This window comes from Argiope bruennichi, chromosome 4 (genome assembly GCF_947563725.1).
Source record: "Argiope bruennichi chromosome 4, qqArgBrue1.1, whole genome shotgun sequence".
Classification (NCBI taxonomy): Eukaryota; Metazoa; Arthropoda; class Arachnida; order Araneae; family Araneidae; genus Argiope; species Argiope bruennichi.
In genome coordinates this window covers 15,268,471-15,288,385 of record NC_079154.1, presented here as the reverse complement: position 1 = coordinate 15,288,385, position 19,915 = coordinate 15,268,471, and the positions used below count along the sequence as shown (strand labels likewise).

Here is a 19,915-nt window from a genome sequence, read left to right as displayed (position 1 = left end):
AGGAAGGTTGCAAGTAGATGAATACTAGCCATCCCATATTTGATGGACAGACGAAGTCCTGCCCTTCTAAAGTCCTACCCTTACAAGGTGCACATAATGTAACTATTGAACCGTCGTGATGTCTTGCAATCATTATACAAGTCTTGATTTTGTTATGCGTTTTCTGGCAAGGAAGGTTGCAAGTAGATGAATACTAGCCATCGCATATTTGATGGACAGACGAAGTCCTGCCCTTCTAAAGTCCTACCCTTACAAGGTGCACATAATGTAACTATTGAACCGTCGTGATGTCTTGCAATCATTATACAAGTCTTGATTTTGTTATGCGTTTTCTGGCAAGGAAGGTTGCAAGTAGATGAATACTAGCCATCGCATATTTGATGGACAGACGAAGTCCTGCCCTTCTAAAGTCCTACCCTTACAAGGTGCACATAATGTAACTATTGAACCGTCGTGATGTCTTGCAATCATTATACAAGTCTTGATTTTGTTATGCGTTTTCTGGCAAGGAAGGTTGCAAGTAGATGAATACTAGCCATCGCATATTTGATGGACAGACGAAGTCCTGCCCTTCTAAAGTCCTACCCTTACAAGGTGCACATAATGTAACTATTGAACCGTCGTGATGTCTTGCAATCATTATACAAGTCTTGATTTTGTTATGCGTTTTCTGGCAAGGAAGGTTGCAAGTAGATGAATACTAGCCATCGCATATTTGATGGACAGACGAAGTCCTGCCCTTCTAAAGTCCTACCCTTACAAGGTGCACATAATGTAACTATTGAACCGTCGTGATGTCTTGCAATCATTATACAAGTCTTGATTTTGTTATGCGTTTTCTGGCAAGGAAGGTTGCAAGTAGATGAATACTAGCCATCGCATATTTGATGGACAGACGAAGTCCTGCCCTTCTAAAGTCCTACCCTTACAAGGTGCACATAATGTAACTATTGAACCGTCGTGATGTCTTGCAATCATTATACAAGTCTTGATTTTGTTATGCGTTTTCTGGCAAGGAAGGTTGCAAGTAGATGAATACTAGCCATCGCATATTTGATGGACAGACGAAGCAAATATTTCTACTTAAAAGATGTTATAACCAAATAGAAAAGGATACAGTGGAGTTTCAATAATTTTCATGCAATGTAACAACATTCACTATATATCACGTACATCATGGGATATATTCAGGCCGAACATTTTAGGTTCTCATTTCTTCGAAGGGGTCGCAGTCAAGATGTTTTGTTAGGTGTGCAGCCATAGGTTAGCGATACAGCAGATTCTTTGATGACCGTATTATCCCCACTCTAAAGCAAGAAAAATGATCAATACAGAGCTTATGCAGGATATAACAATTTATTATACAGTAAGCCGGTAAAGAATGCGATTCAAGTTAACTTCCAAGACAAGTCTGCCATCTTTGCTTACTTTACTTCTTGTCTGGGTAACAAGTTCACCTGATCTGACCCCTTATAATTCTTAGCTGTGTATTGTTCTGTTGTGTGTACTATTGAAAAGGAGTTGAGAGTCGGGGTCGTCCGCCAAGTTTCTTTGAATCCTACCTATATTGCGTGTGGCTGTTCATAACGCAGTGGGATGTTATCAACATATTGTTGACTGACACGGATGCACATAAAGCGTACAGGTGAGTAAATAAATGAAACACTGTTCTTCTTTTTTATTTTTGCATTATTATTCATCTTTTTATTTTATTACAGTGCCATCTTTTAGCCGAAATTTTCAAAATGCTTATAGATATTTTCTTCGACTGTACATATTTTGCAATTGTACTGTACAAATTTTGATTGTACATATTTTGTACGATTTATGTAACATATTTTTGAAATTTTATTTGAATTTATTTAGTAAACCTGGAGCCTTTAAATATCGCCCGTTTAATTTTAATCACATTATACTTTGGCAAGTATTCTATATAATTTATAGAAATAATAATTTGTCGAAAGTAATAGAAAATTCATGTATAGATATGTAGACAGTTTTAAAAATGATAAAAAAATAAATAAATGTGGGTAGAAATATATTCGAAAAATTCTGAGAGTTGAAAGAAGCAATATTTGAAACTTAAGAGAAAATGCAATTATTAAAACTTTAAATCAAGAGAAACAAATACTTAAAAAAAATTACGTAATATGAAGTAGTGTTTTTTGTTTCTTTCTAATTGAATTTCCTACTCATAGTTTAATGTTTATGTTTATGATTTTAAAATGTTTTACAGCCTTGAAATATATTAATTAAAAAAAGAATTCATGCAAAATAATTTTTATTTTAATTGAATCTCTTATGCGCAATTTAATATTCGTGGTTTTCCAGTAAAAACGATTTTTAATTTCAAACTATGATAAACATTGAATTCTTATTTTCTTATTGAACTTTTCATCTATTTTGTTCATAGTTTGTATTATTGGTCCTAATGGGGTTAAATAACTGTCCGTATTATCTAGTCTAATTGCTCATTGTCTGCGCCAGTTTGACTTTCTTATGCAAAAAAAGTAATTGATTAAATTGGCTAGGCATGATTTACTTTCAATCGCAAGTTAGTTAAATTCAGAAAGTGTAAGCTTAATCATTTGATTACCGAATATTTTTCCTAATGATAAAACAGGGAATTTTAGATTCAATAAATTATTTGATGAAACAAAATAAATATTCATTCAAGTTTTAACAGGGAATATGAAAAAATAAGAAAAATTTGCATTCCTTAGATTTAAGCAATAGAAGAGGAACATTTGTATTAACAATTGAAACGCATTTAATTTTATTGCAACAAGGAAATGTATTGTATTAAATTATGCATATGTTTTTTAAAAAAAATGTTAAACTGAAAGAAATTCGGAGAATACTTAAACTATTTTTAAAAGACATTTTTTTTTTGTGTATTAGCCGCACAATTACTTTTGTGAGCAGTTTTTTCTTTTCGAAAATGATAGCTAAAAATGCCAGAATATTTGCAAACTATAAGTAAAGATTTTTTACATTTTTAATTCAAAAAGAATTGACTGACAACTGAATTGGAATCATTGAAAAGATAATATTTTATAATTTAAATTGGTGTAAAACTTAATTGATGGGGTAATATTTTACTAGTACTAGCTAAAATTTCTAAGATACTACTAAATTTTTAATTAACATTATAATTAAAATTTCAAGAAACATCCTTTAAAATGTCTTGACAAATTTAATAGATGCAAGAAGTTGCAGTGAATGGCCATATGAAATTTTAACTGATTCTCACATGTAAAAGGACATTCATTTTTATTATTAATAAATATATGCGTTAAAATAATGTTTCTTTTAAAATATGAATAATGTAAATCAACATTTTGTAATTTTTTTCATATTTTTGACTCATATATTTTATTTCCAATACAACAACGTTGCTGTCTTAGAATAAAAATTCTGTTAAAATTTAACAGATAATCATTTTTTTTTGTATAAAATGTTGTCGAAGGTTGAAAATGGAATTTTATGAGATTATCGTAATAGAATATTTTGTGGACATTTCGATGAATACCGTCTATTTTGAAAAGAAAACCCTTCTTAAACTTGAGGTAATCCCAGGTAATTATATGTATCTCTATCAGCAAAATAACTTTTTTGAATGAAAAATTTACAACCTAATGCTTGAAATTTATGATTCATTTGTTGCTGAAGTGATGACCTTTAAAAATGATTTAATATGTAATCCATCTTTTCATGATGTTTCTATTTCATTTGAAAATGTCAGTCTCGGATTTATGTAGTAGCATAGATTACGAAAATAAGGAAAATTGCTCTTATATTTCATTACGCCTTAAATAGAATCATAATAAGGGCTGCAAGGTTTTACGATGCATTGGTAAATCTAGGATTTCCTCAAGACCATCTGATACTCCTACGCTTATATCACAATTCCATTTATATCACGTATTATCTCACACGTCGGCGGAGTAAGAATAAACATCTGCCCACACTTTGTGCATATTAAAATAAATCGATTATTAATGGCACAATTCTCTTGAAAGAATTGCCTGGATTTGTGAACAATAACGACATAATATCCATATTGTTTTGCACAGAATTAAAATAATTCTTTATACTTTTAATGTTTTTGAAATGGATGAAAAACTAGTGAGTTACCTTTCCCAAATTTTATTCGCATACTTTCCAATAAGTCGTATACCACTTCTTCATATAAAAGTGTGGACTTTGGGTTAGGTCACGAATTCCTTGCATTGTTTAACTGAATAATAGTCAGAAAATGTGACTAAATTACTGATGCATTTTCGTCTTTTGACTACAAAATTTGAATGGCCGATTGACTCTAAAATTTGATATAGAACTATTGTTGTAGTCATTACGTACCAAATTTCATTGATTTAAGTCACTGCGTTTACATTCATGTGAAAGTACAGGCCAATGGATGATCAACCGTTTGACGAATTTAATTCAAAATTTGATAAGCATTTGTATTTTAGATGCCAAATCTATGTATCAATTTTTGTACACTTAATCTACATCATTTTTGTTTGCCCAACTCTTTGCGGTTTGCAGTTATTCAGTTGACTTGTAATCGGAAAGCAAGATAGACTTCATGTGAATGGTAATTTCATGTTTCTTTGAAGATGTGATAAAAATCTATAAATCTGATCGTATCAAATTTTAGTTGTCTAGTTCAAAACATTTTTGAATTATTGAATAATCATGTACAGACAGACATGCAGACTGTTGAGTGACCGGTCGATAGACCAACAGAAATAATGTCGAAAGTGTGTTTTTCGAATTTACGGATGTCTAAAACGTGGGGATTTATCAAAATCTTGAGTTAACATTTTTTTAACAATAACAATATTTTTGCTATATTTCGTCTACGAGAAAAAAAAATTCTATTCGAATGCAGTTTAACGACAATAAGCTAAAAGCTAATAATAGGACTTTAAAATTTGAGAATTTCGACTCGTTCTATCTTCGTAAAATCTTTGCCTTCCATCTTTTATTACGCAAAAATCAGAGTATTCACTCCTTAATTTACTTGAATAATTCCAAAATAAATATATTACTTATAATATATAATTAAAAATTATTGAGATTATGTCTCATAGCCTGTTGTCAATTGTCATAAATAATATTTTATTTTAGAGTTTGAAAATTTTTTTATACTTTTTTTGTACTTTTTTAATAATATGGATTATAGAAATAGAAAGAACTGTGATTGTCGAAAATTGAGATAATGGTGACAATGGTCAACACTGGAGATAATGGTGAATTTTCACGCTTTGAATTTCATTAAATCCGAAAAGCTCATATTTCTGATTTAATTGTGTATGCGTGTCTTTTTGCACATCTGAATGCATGCAAACGCTATAACTCAGATATAATAGTTGAATCAATGAAATTCGTTAAAGGAATTTTAGATCAAAATTATAGGTTTGTATCAAATTCTGGATCAATTATTTTAAAATATGCATTGTGCGTTTCTTTGTTTTTTATGGGTTTTAAAACTTTTCAGCTGGTGCTTGTGGGTGATACACTAAATAAAGAATTCTGTTTGGTATTTTTTTTATCACAGTGAATTACGAAAACATGATTTTTGCCATTGTTACAGTTCCTTTAATCGAACTTATTATTAGAGTTTGAAATTCGAGGCGTTAATAGAACTCTACGAATTTGCTATTCATATTTCAGCAGCCCATGTGATTATCGTAATACTTTTTCGTTATTATCTGCATTTATTTATTCTTTTAGAAAAATTGTTTTAAAAATAATGTAGTTGCAATCAATTAAATTATCCTTTCAACTAACAATAAGGAAACGCTACTTAAAAGGGAAACTCACAATAACTGACAATCTTATGAAAGAATAAGTTCAAATAATGGCATCTTAATTTTTTATAAAACTAGTTAAAACTAAAAGTATTGAGGAGAAAAGAAAAAAAATATATTTCCAAGAAGTGAACTTTGCGTAAACAAGTAAAAAAAGACTCGTATCTGAAAAATGACTGGCATCTAGCATCACAAGTTTAATTGAATTATTTGCAGTAATTTATCTGTTTGGAATATTCTAAGCATATTTGCTTGGATTACAGCAATGAAATGCATATGAAACTAACTTCTTGTTTCTTATATCTAGATTTTAATTGTTTTTAATCTTCTATGGTTTTTTTAAAGTTTTGTATTACAAATGTCAATATTTCAATTAAGATACTAGCACCTTCATTTATTTTATTTTCAAGCCATTCAGTTAATTCTTTGATCATTTTATATTGTTTTTGTTTTATGATTATAACGTTCCCATTACTTTTTAAATAAAAATTACTTAAAATAAATGCTCTTAATATTTATACAGTTGGAAACAAATTTAAATAATAACCTCTTAAAAACCTATTATTTTATAATAACTTATCTAGGAAATATGTGCGATTTTTCATGTTGGTATAGACAGTGCGCCTACTGGGAGGTTAAAGAATTTATTCAGAAAATCATAAAGTTAAATTAATAAACTAAGCATGTGATGCTTATATGAAATATGAAAACAATAATCACTATTAGATACTTTCCTATAATGTACGCTTGATCTTTTTCCCTATATGAAGAAGACGGGTACGTTACAGAGGGAATGTTTTGTTGTAATAATTCTGATTTTAGGTGAAAAATTCGGAAAATTCAATTTAGAAAGTACAATTTCTACTGCACCTTCAAATTAAAAAAAAAATCATCTTAGTGATTGCATTTGTAATGACTTATCGTCTTTCTCTCACTTCTGAAATATATTATGTTTTTATATAATAATATATTGCGGATATATAATATATGGCGATTTCGATGCAAATAAATTTGTTATAAATTTTTAAGGGAGTGTATGCTTACACTTACAGTGATTAAACATAAACTACCTAATATGCATAATATTTTTCTTGAAAGTGATTGTCGAATTTGCTTAGTAGAAGTGTTGTTATAAATTTTAACTTTTTTATGTGTTGTTTCGTATTATACAAAGAAAATCGAAATTATAATGGGAGAAATTAATAGGAAAGTAGCCAGCCAGTTTTAGTGGGCATGTAACTTTTATTTCAACCCTACTTTCTAAGTATCAACCATCTTTTTTCGACTAATCATCATCGCTTTAACATAATTTCTAATTTACTTTTTTGCTACTAAATTACATATAAAGAAATTCCATGAAATATTGTGATCAAATTTATGAAATTATGAAACTTCCTCTGATCTTTTTCATCATACGAGAAACAAAAAATGTAGTGATAAGTTAGTTGCCATTAATAAGGGCAAAGTAGGAAGGCTTCTGTTACTGAAAGATGATCTAAAGAGTTGTTTTGTTTTTTTCTTCAGTTAAAATTTGATTTCAAACCGGCATTCTAAATACCAGCTATTTTTTTCAACTAATCGTCATCACTTAAAATTGGAGAGACACTGTAATATAAGTTCTAGTCTAATTTTTCGCAACCGACTCAAATGTTAAGAATTTCCATAAAGTAATTTGATCAAGTTTATGGAATTATAAAATTTTCTCTGACTTTTTTAGTTGGAGAAAGAAAAAAGTAATAAATTTATCTGCGATTAATAAGAGAAAAGTAAGTAGATTTCTATTACTGAAACACAATATGAAGATTTGTTTTTCTGCTTTGTCTGCATTGAATTCTATGGCGTTTCTCTCCTCCTTTTATCTTTACTTAATTGTCAATGACAATATGAAAGCCAGGGCATGGAGAAGGGTGTATCATCTAAACCCAATTTTTCTAAAGTCAGCATTTTCGTTACATCAGTCGATAAGTTTTGAAAAAACAACAATCGAATATGATATTTTATTCTATGCCTCAATGATATTTAGAGAAATAATATTGCAATGTTAAAAAAAAAATCTAATTTCAAAATCAGTTGTTAAATATGCTTGTAGAATAGAACTATTTAAAGCTGACTGCCTATCCCGGAATATCTCGTTATGGAAACGTTCTCTGCAATCGTGAATTAATTAAATTTAAAACCAAAACAGCGGGGGGGGGAGATAAATTGTATTACTAAGGTTAGCACTTTTATAAGCGGAAGAAAAATAAAGGCCTGGCTTTGAGAATCACTCGGCAGCCCTATGCCAAGGAGATGGCAATTTCTGTAAGAGGACTTATTTTCGTCTCCTATATGACTATGCGGGAGGGATAATACATGTTTTAATAAAAGGTATTAACCTCTTCCTCCATAGAAAAGCTGCAAATTGTGGACCACGCCATGATCCCGATAAGCTTCCTGATTTTTATTGTTTTGGGATATAAGATTGTTGCAAGAAGGGAGAGTGGCAACACAAGTGAAGTATTCAGCCTATCTCTGAACCTTGCATACGATAAGAGTCAATCGCATGTTTCATATTTCGTAGTGAACTGAAAACGCATTTTTGTTGTTCTTTTTCGTCTGATTGAAACCCGAATTTGATACAGGTATACAACTTTAGTTACAATAATAAAATTTGCATATAATATTGTTTTTGAATTATAACTATTACATAAACTCGGGTATACAGATTAACACTCTAAGCTGATATAGTTCAAAATTTGATCGTTTACTAATTAATAAAATTATGCATCAAATTGGATCTACCAAGTTCTTAAGTTTTTTTTTTTAGTTAGCATATCACCTGTACTCGAACAAAAAACAAAAAAAAAATTCTCTTAGGGAATTTTGTTAAAAGTTTGATAGAAATACACAAATTTAATTTAAGGGCCATGCACCAAATTTCATGTGTCTCACTCATACCGTTTTTGAATTACTTTATTCATAAACAGGCAGAACAACTCATAATGCGTTCTCCGAATTGAGAGAGGTATAAATGTTAAAATTTGTTAAAATTAATTTTTTGGCATTTAATTTTTTTACTATTTATTCCTTTTTGTGTTATAAGAATATAAAAAGGTGATTCTAGAATGATACTGGCGAACATAGTAGCAAATTTCGACTAAGTTTTGAAGGCAACTCTCCTCTGAGTTTCGAGTGCAGTGTAGAGACAATAGTTATTTTATTTTTAACGAAGAAAGCATTTATTTTCAGCTAACATAAGTCTTTCTTATTTTTCTTTCATATGATTTAAATACAAATATTCAACATTTTATCTCCTTCACATCTTTAGAATCACAAAAAAATTACTATAATTTAGTGAGAGAATTACTTAGTAATAAGAGATGAAATGACAGTTTTAACTTTGATTTTAATTGAGGATTTATTTTCATATTCTTTCTATATTTTTAAAAACAAAAATGCATTTGTGAATTATTTAAATTTTTTTACGGAAAAAAATATAACTGATAGTTTTTAAAAACTATCTCAAAATGAAATTCGCCAAATTTCTTATATATATAAAGAAGGTTCGAAATATAAGATACATTTTGTATGAATTTCAATTCATTTAATATTTTTCCTAATAGCAGGTATTTCGAAAACATTGTTTCTTAAACATGAATTCGATATGAAAACTTTAAGAATGCTATTTATCTACAATGGATGAACGAAATTTTCTGTGTATTGAAGTTTCTTTAAATTTATTTGAAATAAACACAAATTTTAATTATGTTGTTTCTAATATTTATGTCCAATCATACTTAAAAATCTGCACATCTTACTTTTTTCTTTTTAGGACTTATTCATATAAATTAAGTTCTTTCTTCGCTAATTTTACTATAAAAATTTTTCTGTGAGTAAAAAATGTTTAAAATTCTTTTAGAAAGAAATTTGATTGGAAGTTTAACTCAACGAATTACATTTAATCATCAAAACATCTTCATTCGTGAGATTTTAAAGCATTAGTTTATAAAATACAGTTGTTACGTATTAAAAATTACATTATTCAGACCACAGATTGTTTTAGGAATTTAATCTCTATATTATGAAGGGAACCGAAAATTATAACTATTGTCACACTACTATGCAGCTATAAATAACAATCTATTCCTTGGAAAAAAAGGGAAAATTACTATTTACTTTTCTCTATTTAAAATTTGCATTCTCTGGAATACATATGCATTGAACATTCAGAACGTCTCGTAAAACAGTATTTTTAAAGAAATTTTATATATTTTTGATATTACATAAAGTCTTTCAATTTTTTTGTATAATTTTTAAGTTTTTTTTATGTATTTAATGCTAGAATAACATATCTTGCTCTGACTTTTATGAACATTATTTCTTTTATGTAAAATACCAGAATTCTCTCTATTGATAACTATGTCTAGAAACACTGTAACAAACCACCGAATAAACTGAACTGAATTGAATTTCTTTTTCTACACTACTCTAGAGACATCTTTAAGCAGGACTTCTTGAAAATTGGGTAATTTGGCGATATCTCTCCGGATTACAACATTTGGTAAAGTAATTTGGAATATATTGACTCTAAGTGTTTATAGAGAGATTAAAGAGATATTTTTAACATCGTAACTATCCTGAACCTTTAGCGAAATTAAACAAAGGAATAGTCACCATTTGCTTTTTCTAATCAGAAACTAGTTCCATGTTGGAAAAGAATTCGGCGACTTATAAGGCTACTACCAGGTTCTAAACATCCTTCAATAATTAACTCCTTATTATTACAGTGGATCTTGGATAAATCGATTATCTATTTTATTAGCGGTCGTCCGGGATTCGAATTTTTGCCAAGTCATTTTAATTTGTTGTTTTCGTTAGTTAAATACATCCACATTTTGTGTCCTCAGTGATTGTAAACAATTACATTTTTAAATCATGAATAAGTTTAAGAACTTAATTGTTGTGCAATACATTCAATCAAAACAGTAATATAAGAATTTTTAGCCAGTGTTTTTTATTTAAATTTTGGGTAAATGATGCTCTAATTAATCAATTTCCACTGCTTTTCATTTCTTTTCAGCGCTTTAGTTGCATTAATTATTCGCTTATAAATAGATATAAGAAAGTTTTTTAAATATGTGTTGATTTAATTTACCTATACATAATTACGATAAAATAAAAATAATTTTCTTATAATAAAATAAAAAATAAAATAAATAAATAAATAATAAAAAAAATTCTTTTCTCAGATCTCTTTAAATTTAAAATCCATTGTCACACCAATATAATACAATCATTCTTGTGCAAAAGTGCTCCCTCTCCCAAGAAGCGATTTTCCTTTAAGCGCTTAAGAAACGTTTAAGAAGCTTGGAAACGTCTGGAAGCTTAAGAAACGTCTGTTTAAGAAGCTTGGAAATATCGGAGAGTGAAGTTATTTTCAACTTCTTAAAATAAGTTTTTCAATAGATCAAATTAGTAGAATAAGATAAATTGATTTATAAATAAAAATCTATTAATTATTTAACTTATATTTTGATAAGATTCTTCCGCTATTATTGAATTTAGTTTCACAAGATGCTAGTCTTCCCATATTTTTGAGGGCGATCTGCAAAAGAGAGTCCCAAATTGTATTTGACAAATAAGATAAAAATTGACTCATTGTACATAGAACAGATCGAGTTCTGTTCTGTTTCCATAGTGTCTACCATTTTAGAGAATAAGTCATTCCGGATATCTTACTGGGGATGAAACGCCTTTTTGAAATGTCTCTTTTATGTACTGACAGATGTAACATTGACCACCTGTTAGTGGCCTCTTTATAAATGGCCCTCATATTGCCGATTAATGGATAATTTTAAATAACAAATGATAATATCTTCCATTTGTTCGTATTAACATTATCCAACTGTAATAATAATTAAACTGAGATACGTTAAAGGTAATAATTTTAAGAGCCTTCGCTTTCTTAAGCATTTCTTATCTCGAATGTTATGAAAATATTACCAACATCTTACTAAATTAGAAATTCTCTAATTTCGAGCAAGAAAACATGTTTTAATGAAAATAAAGTGCTGTCGTTCTTTTGAGGCAGTTTGAAAGTTGAAGTGCAATTGTGAGGTGACTTCATAACCATCATTTAATAATTTAATTTGCATAAGATGAAATGTTATTTACTCTGAATTAATACATTAAATATCCTGATTTTCTAAATCAACAATGTACTAATCATACGGAAGATGAAAAATTCGTTTCGCAAAATTTAATGAAAAATATTAAAGGGATACATATCGTTTTTTATTTTTAATATAGTTAACTTCTATATAGTATAAACTTCTATATAATATAATCTTCTTATCTTGGTATATATTTTTATATACTTTTTTATATAAACTTCAAAGTATAAACTTCTGTATTAGCATGTTATGATGTTAAACTGTAATGGCAAAAAGAAAAAAAAACAACGCAATTTAAAGAAGTAAAATCAATTTAATATTTTCAAAATTAACTCTGCCTTAATAAAAAGTTATGGCTCATTTCTGTTTTAAATTTGTATATGAAAAGTTCATTTTATAATTCGATGTTATATTATCTAAATCATTCGATCTTCATTTAAAGTAGTTATCCTATACATATAATACAATATAAAATCTAGAACAAAAGAAGAAAGGGAATTTAAAAGAATATGAATTAATTCCAAATTATTCGCAAGTAAAACATAAAACCTTCAGACTGACATCCTACGCTTTTGAATTTCTACCGGTCTGTCAACGCTTTCAAGATTAAGGAGGCGAAAATTCTAATTACTGCGTGACTGTTGCTAATTAGACCTGCAAAAAAGTAGCTAATTATTCAGAGAAAAGAATAAGATTTTTTTAGAATAGTTTGTATTTTTCTTCCTTTTCTTAACGGAGTATTCCAACTTATTTTCCAATCTGGGAATTGGAATAAATAAATAATACCTTGAAATACTTTTTCAGAAAGAATGCAAAACAAAGTAGCTAATTAGTATGAAGTTTTTAATTACTCAAAACATTCTGATTGGGTTCCATTTTTCTGAAAAATACAATTTTGTTTCATATTGTGACCACATGAATAAATAAGGGACATTATTTGCAAAACATTTTGAATTTTTCGCTCTTTTTGAAGTAATTTCAGTATTTTGAAACAAAAATATGCCTAATATTTTAAAATATAATTAACTGAGTTTGCATTATTATATCAATTAAAATTATTTTATTCATCAATTAATCAAATTCTTTAAAATTGCAGTATATAAAGAGCACTTAAGATATTAAAGTTTTACGAAATGGATTTTGCGTTTTAAATAACGTAATACTTTCACATAATTTCACATTAAAATACAAATTCAATAATTTGAGCACGAGTCCGACACGTCATTATAACGCTAGATATTCATACTCAACATTATGACGTAATGTTGGTGAAAAATGAAGGCAATAAGAGTGGGAGCTTTGTAAGTTTAAATAACAGGATATAATATGTAAAAGAAATTTTATTTTTCATCCTCGTTTATAAAGTAAAAAGTAAAAGTCGCTTAATAATTCTTATTTTACATAGATTATTGTTTGACACAAATAACAAAACTAATGCAGCGAAATGACGTCATGTTTGACGTCAGAAAATGCTAAATTTTCAACTGGAGCCATTTGATTCAAATACATTTTAAAACAAATTATTTGTTATTTTCTAACAAAAGTGACGCTTTTAAATATTCATGTTTTACATGTTATTTTTTTATTTATACTTTTTTAGAAATGAAATAGAAATGTACTCAGAATCTTTGGTTCTTATACAGAAAACTTGAATAATTTGAAAGAAAATATATAATTTTTTTTTAATATATACAATGCCTTTTCAGGAAAGAATTCTTTTAATAAAAAAAAAATCGTTATAATATGAATAATGTAATACTATATAAATTTTTAACAATTTAGATTAATCAGATGTTATTAATGAAGCTGTTATAAAGTATTACTTAGAATTATGGCTAAGAATTAATCAATTAATGATTTAGAATAATTTTAATACTCCAGGCTGTAATGTGGAAGAAGTAAAATAATTTTTAAAGTGGCAAGTCAAAAATGCCCGAATTTTTCTTAGTAAAAATTTCACATCGTTATCACTCAAGAGAGCTGTTTTCATGATTTTAATGATATATTTCTGTTCTATTAAGATATAAAAAGAAATTAACATTCATATTTAACTATACAATATTTTAATAATATGCCAAATTAATCTTATTTACGATTGCATACTTGTGGTAATATCTGTAATATTCTGCAAAATTTAGTACTTTGTTTGGTAGTCTTAATGTTAAATCAACATATTGTCAAATCATAATGTCAAAGAAATAAAAAAAAAAACGTTGACTTCTGTCTTAGAAAAGTTATGAATGCAGAATTCTAAATTTAAGAGATAGTAAAATTTAAAATAAAAATATATTATTTTTAGAATGATGTCATAGTTTAAATTATGTCTATTATAACTGTCTCAAGTTTAATGAGAGTTCAGACTTACCGTTAATGTTTAATTTGAAATTTACTTCCTAAGATATTACATATTTCTACGAGGCAATTATAATGGTTATTAAAGCAAAGATTGAACATAAGGATACAATTTTTATAGGCCAAATATTTTGACAATAAGTCTTTAATCTCAAAATTCATTTCACTTAATCGAAGAAAAGATGCTAATTGTTTATTTAAATCTCATATAAATATTTTGTTTGACGTCATTCATGCTTCTACATGAATGGCATCAAACCATTCACACAGAATCTGAATTATAAGCCTCTAATTTCAAGATTAAATTCACTCCTTCCAAAAAAACCTCCTAATTATATATTTAAATCTCGTATAAACACTTGGTTCGATGTCATTTATGCACAGAATTGGATTATGAGTAGAGTACTCTTTTATGAAAGTAAATAAAAGTGAATGAGTACACTAGATTGTTATGAATTCATAACTGTATACGATATAAAATATGTAACTAACAGATGTAATAGATTCAAAATGACATTTTAAAACCTATTAAAGAATCTTCTCATAAAATCTCTTTATCCGAAGTTCATATAATATTTACATTTTTCCATTTGTAGGACATTTTCGCCGTTGTTACTTATCTTTATATACAGTTCAAATTAAAGTTCAAGAGCCCGTTCATCCAAACAAAAACACTGTACAGATCAAGTTTCGAAAACGGGTGATCACAGGAAAATCGGAAATATTCGAAAGTGACTAATAACTGATGGCAATAATTCACAGATGGAGAGAAAGTGCAAAAGGACTCATTGCAAGGATTAAGAGATTCGAAGAGATGCAGAATTTAATTCAACATAGTGAAAAGGGTTTATTCCATTATGTCTGGGTGTACCCAAATTTTATTTACTGGAATCACTATGATTTGTTTATATAATCATCGCATGCCTTATCTTAACATTCAAGAGTGACTAATAGCTGATGATATAAATTTAGAGCGGGAGAGAAAGTTCAAAAGGACTTACTACAAGTAGCAGGACTCTCGAATAGGCATAATGAAAAGGCTTTATTTCACTATGTATGCGTGTAAACCAATTTTTTTAACTCGAATTATTATTTATTCTTATTGCACGCTCCATCTATCTATGCATTTATCTAAATATTCGAGAGCAATTAATAACCATGAAAATGCAAAAGGACTTACTGACAAAGAGTTCAAGGACTAGGACACTTAAAGAGATGTAGACTTTTGCTGGGCATAGTGAAATGGTTTGATTCCACTAGACTTAGATATAATCATATTTTATTTACTCGAATCATTATCATATATATAACACTCGCCTGCTCCAACTGCCTACTAAAAGGTAGTAGGGTCAATGAAAATTAACATTGTATAATCATTATCATTTACACGTAAAAAAATTATATTATCACAGGGAAACGTTTTCGATATTATTTTTAAACAAAAAAGCAGGACATAAGTTTTACAAGACCCTTTCTCAATTTCATTTTTAAGGACGGAAATTGATTTATTAAGCTTTTACACAAATTTCCATAAATTAAGTACAGTTCAGAGTCACGCGGAATCCAACTCTAAAATACATATATCACCCGTAAAATGACTACACACATCTTCAAAACTCATAAGAAAATTGCAGGAAACCACCAGATGACACCGATAGTACGTCACAATGACGAGAGTGATGTATGAGGAATACAGACAAAGAAGTAAAACTGTTCGCAAGCGCTTTATAAACTTTTCAATGCATATTTATGACAGAAAGGACCCATTGGGAAGATTTTTTACGTGGTAGAATTATCGACCGTCTAGCATGTGGGCGTACCCATCTAGAAGTATACGAGAAACTTGGAATCGCCAAGAGTGTCATCTTCAATTTTTAGCAACGATTCCAAGATGGTAATGTCAGTAGACGTTACAGCACAGGTCGCCTCCGAGTTACAACACCGAATGAGGGCCGGCATTTGACAGTTACTGCCAAAAGAAATAGATGGAGCATAGCATCAGACCTGTCTCGACTGGTACGACAGTTTCAAGGCAAACCGTGTGCAGACGCTTAGGATAGATTGGTCTATATGCCCGTAGACCTGTCAGATGTGTTCCACTTACTGCAACTCACTGTGGCCTGCGGTTAACCTGGAGTAGAGAACATGCATTGTGGATACCGCAACAGTGGGCTTGTTTGATGTTTTCCGACGAGTCCAGGTTTAGATTGCAGTCTGGTTCTCGCCGGACATTCATATGGAGAGTCCAGGTACCCGTTACCACCAAGAGAACATCGTTGAACGACTTCGTTACGGTGTTGCAGGATTGCTCTTTTAGGGAAGAATTATTCTGGGCTCCAGAACTGATTTGCATATTCAAATTGGAACCATGACAGGTCTATCGGGACATTATTTTGGAACAATATGTACGTTTGTTTCGGGGCTACATAAGCGCACAGAATTCGTATTTATGGATGACAACGCCCGTCCTCACTGTGCAAACATCGTAAATGAATGCCTTCGATCGGAGGATATCACCCGTATGGACTAGCCAGCATTCTCACCGGGCAAGAATCCAGTAGAGCATGTGTGGGGCATGCTGGGCCGACGACTTGCATCCCGTCACCTAACTTCTACATGTTTACCGGAACTTCGGAAAGCATTGCTTGATGAATGGTGTAATATTCCGCAAGATCAGATCGATAATTTGATACTCAGCATGCCTAGGCTTTGTACGGACTGTATTGTATCGTCAGGGAGACATACTATGTATTAACCATCATACCAACTATGCAATATTGATTTTTGTAGATGTTTTTTTTTTGTAAGTCTCTCCAGGGAGCAAAAAATCGCAATTTGTATTAATTATATCAAACATATAGCATCTTTCTTGCTCTTTACTTTTTGTTTAATAAATAGCCTTTACAAATAAGTCACATTTGTTTTGCTTCTGACTCTTTCTTTTCCTGAACTTGCATTATCCTTAATTTATGGACATGAGTGTATTATAGAGAGGTGAAAATTGATTCAAAAGTAAACTTATATGTTATGCTTGTAGTCTAATTACTATTTAAAGAATTTCGGAATATTTCTAGGAATTAAATTTCCGATATTCTGATCCCATTAAGATGGATTGTTTGTAAATTAAAAAATAAAATAATACTTTAACACTATTCCATGTTGCTGTTACATGGGGCAAAAGTACCGCATTGGATAGTGAAGGATCACGTCTTCCAAACCAAACTCTCAATCGATTATTATATGACTTGATATAAATGGGTGATAGTCAGATCTCTTCGAAAAGTGTTAGTTGTCTACTCAGTTGTTGTCTTCATTATATTGATTAATGTTCAAAACTAACAAAGGAAGGGCACGGATTGGAAAATTGATTTCACGATGACATTTACCATAATTTTACTATACCTTTTAGAGTGCTCATCCAATAAAATATTAAAGCGCAATACCCATCCAATTTTGAGAAAATGGTTCCAGACATTCAGTATAGGTTATGTGTTAATAATACGTCACTAGTGCTGAACGTCTGGACAGTGCAGTCGGTAAGGCGCTGGCTTAGCAAAGACCTGAGTTTGGTGCTGGATTTGATTAATTTTTTTTCTATTCATTTTCTTTCAAATTAATTTAACAAGTTACAAACAGTTTATATATTTTTCTTTTTTTTGTGTGCAAAAATAAATGCTTATTCTCTTAAATCTGGAATTATAGTTTCATTTTTTAGAAAAATATTAATTATGAATTTATATACTGTTTTAAATATTCAAGATTATTTAAATTATTTAAAGATGGTTTTAATTAATGTTTCTCATTTTGGTACACAAAACATACAAAAAAATTCAAAAACACAAGCTTAGCTCATGTTTCGGTTTCGTGAATACTAAGCCAACGCTTTACCAACTGCGCTGTAAGGGCCCTCAGTGACCTTCCCTAATAACAGGTTAATCCTTGAAGTCTCTCGGTGTAGTTTCAACTCTAGAATGAAGGCTTTGGTATGTTTAGTTGATGCTTAGTTAAAGAAAAGAAAGACTAATTTCGCCATTTTAACAGTTTCGAGAAAATGTAGAAATAAAATATGAATGCTGTTATTAGCACCAAAGTAGGGCATAATATTTTAAGATCTTGTTGCTCTGTCACTATTCTTTAATGCCTACCCTGACGCCAGAGTAAATTCGAAAATGTTCAAAGAAAGACTGTTTCGAGTTGCGAAACAATGATCCAATTAAGCAAATCGTCAAATTAACAGTCGTTTCAAACGACAGGATGTAAATGATATTAATAACATTATTTCTCAACAAGTATGTAAATAGATGTGTAAATCAGACCAGATCATGCATTTTTCTTTCGAAATCAGCCAACGTTTATCCAAAGGTAAATGTTTATCCTTTACAAAGAGATAAAAATGGAGTTAATCTAATAGCGAAGTATTCACTCGAATTTCTTGCTGACGAGCACAATAAGGCACGTTCTAGTCATTTCTTTTTACAACAGTCCAGATACGTGCAACGAATCACCGAGGAAATGCCGAAGCCTATAGATATTCTTTTATTTAAGTTGTTGTCTTTTGAGTTACCAAATATAGGCGAATAAACAGATCAACACATCTTTAAACTATCAATGAATTTGGTTCAAAATTTGATACATAGCCGTAATTTTGAATATAAAACCATAAATAAAACTATCTATTTGGGTATTAACTATCGCTTTCATTAACACGCAGGAAAAGATTGACAGGCTTTCCACAAATGGATTGAGTTCTAAAATTGTTAAAAATCCTGTATTTAGAGTAACAGCCGTACATAAATTTTATTTCTCAGCCTTATTGCGTTTGATTTATAGTAGCCATAGAAAGAGAAAAATGCTTATTTAATTAAAGATTTTATCAGAATTGAAGTGGTCCTAACGGGGGGGGGAGAATAAAAATTGACTTGAAAATGTGATAATGACGACAAAGTAATAAAATTAACCAGAATGTTTTCCCTGAAGCTTGGGCATTTTACTAAAATTGTTTTTTTTTCTCTTTACTCCTCATAAGAATAATAAATTTGGGGCAAAACCGTGCAGGCCTCGTTTGCTCTGATTTTTATTTTCATAGTTACATTCATGAATCCTCTGCTCTCCGTAATACAGTGAAGGATACTCTTTTTAGATTCCCTTTTCTATTGATTAAAATCAAAGTTTGACACAGAATTACAATTTCAATAATAAAATATATTTTATTACATACATATATATTTTGTACATATATTAAATTTTATCTAAGTTGTTAGGTTTTTGAGTAACTATTTTTACATCCATATGAATGTATAGACCATTGTATAAAGATCTTTAGAGATATTTAGTTCAGAACTCAATACTTAGATATTAAAACAAAATTTTATAAATTTAGCTCTTTATTTTGAAAATATTCCATTTGCCAGTACTCGGACTTATTGTAACTTATGACTTGTAATTTGAAACTTGGAGTTTCGGATTCTCCAAATCCGTCAGATACCCATCTTCATAAATGAAGAAATCGAGAATGCATTTCGCATACATTTTTTCGATTGATTGAAGTCAATTTGTCACTGAGCTATAATTTTACGAAAAAGATCTCGGACC

General features: G+C 29.6%; 1 protein-coding gene across 1 annotated transcript in view; it reads left to right on the top strand.

Annotated features, from left to right (window-relative positions):
• Positions 1-1,232: 1,232 nt before the first annotated feature.
• Positions 1,233-19,915, top strand: part of LOC129967124 (receptor-type tyrosine-protein phosphatase N2-like) — a 595,790-nt gene continuing 577,107 nt past the window's right edge. Inside the window, exon 1 of the mRNA XM_056081809.1 lies at positions 1,233-1,645. The gene's annotated coding sequence lies outside the window, so the exon portion shown is untranslated. The remainder of the gene's footprint in view (positions 1,646-19,915) is intronic.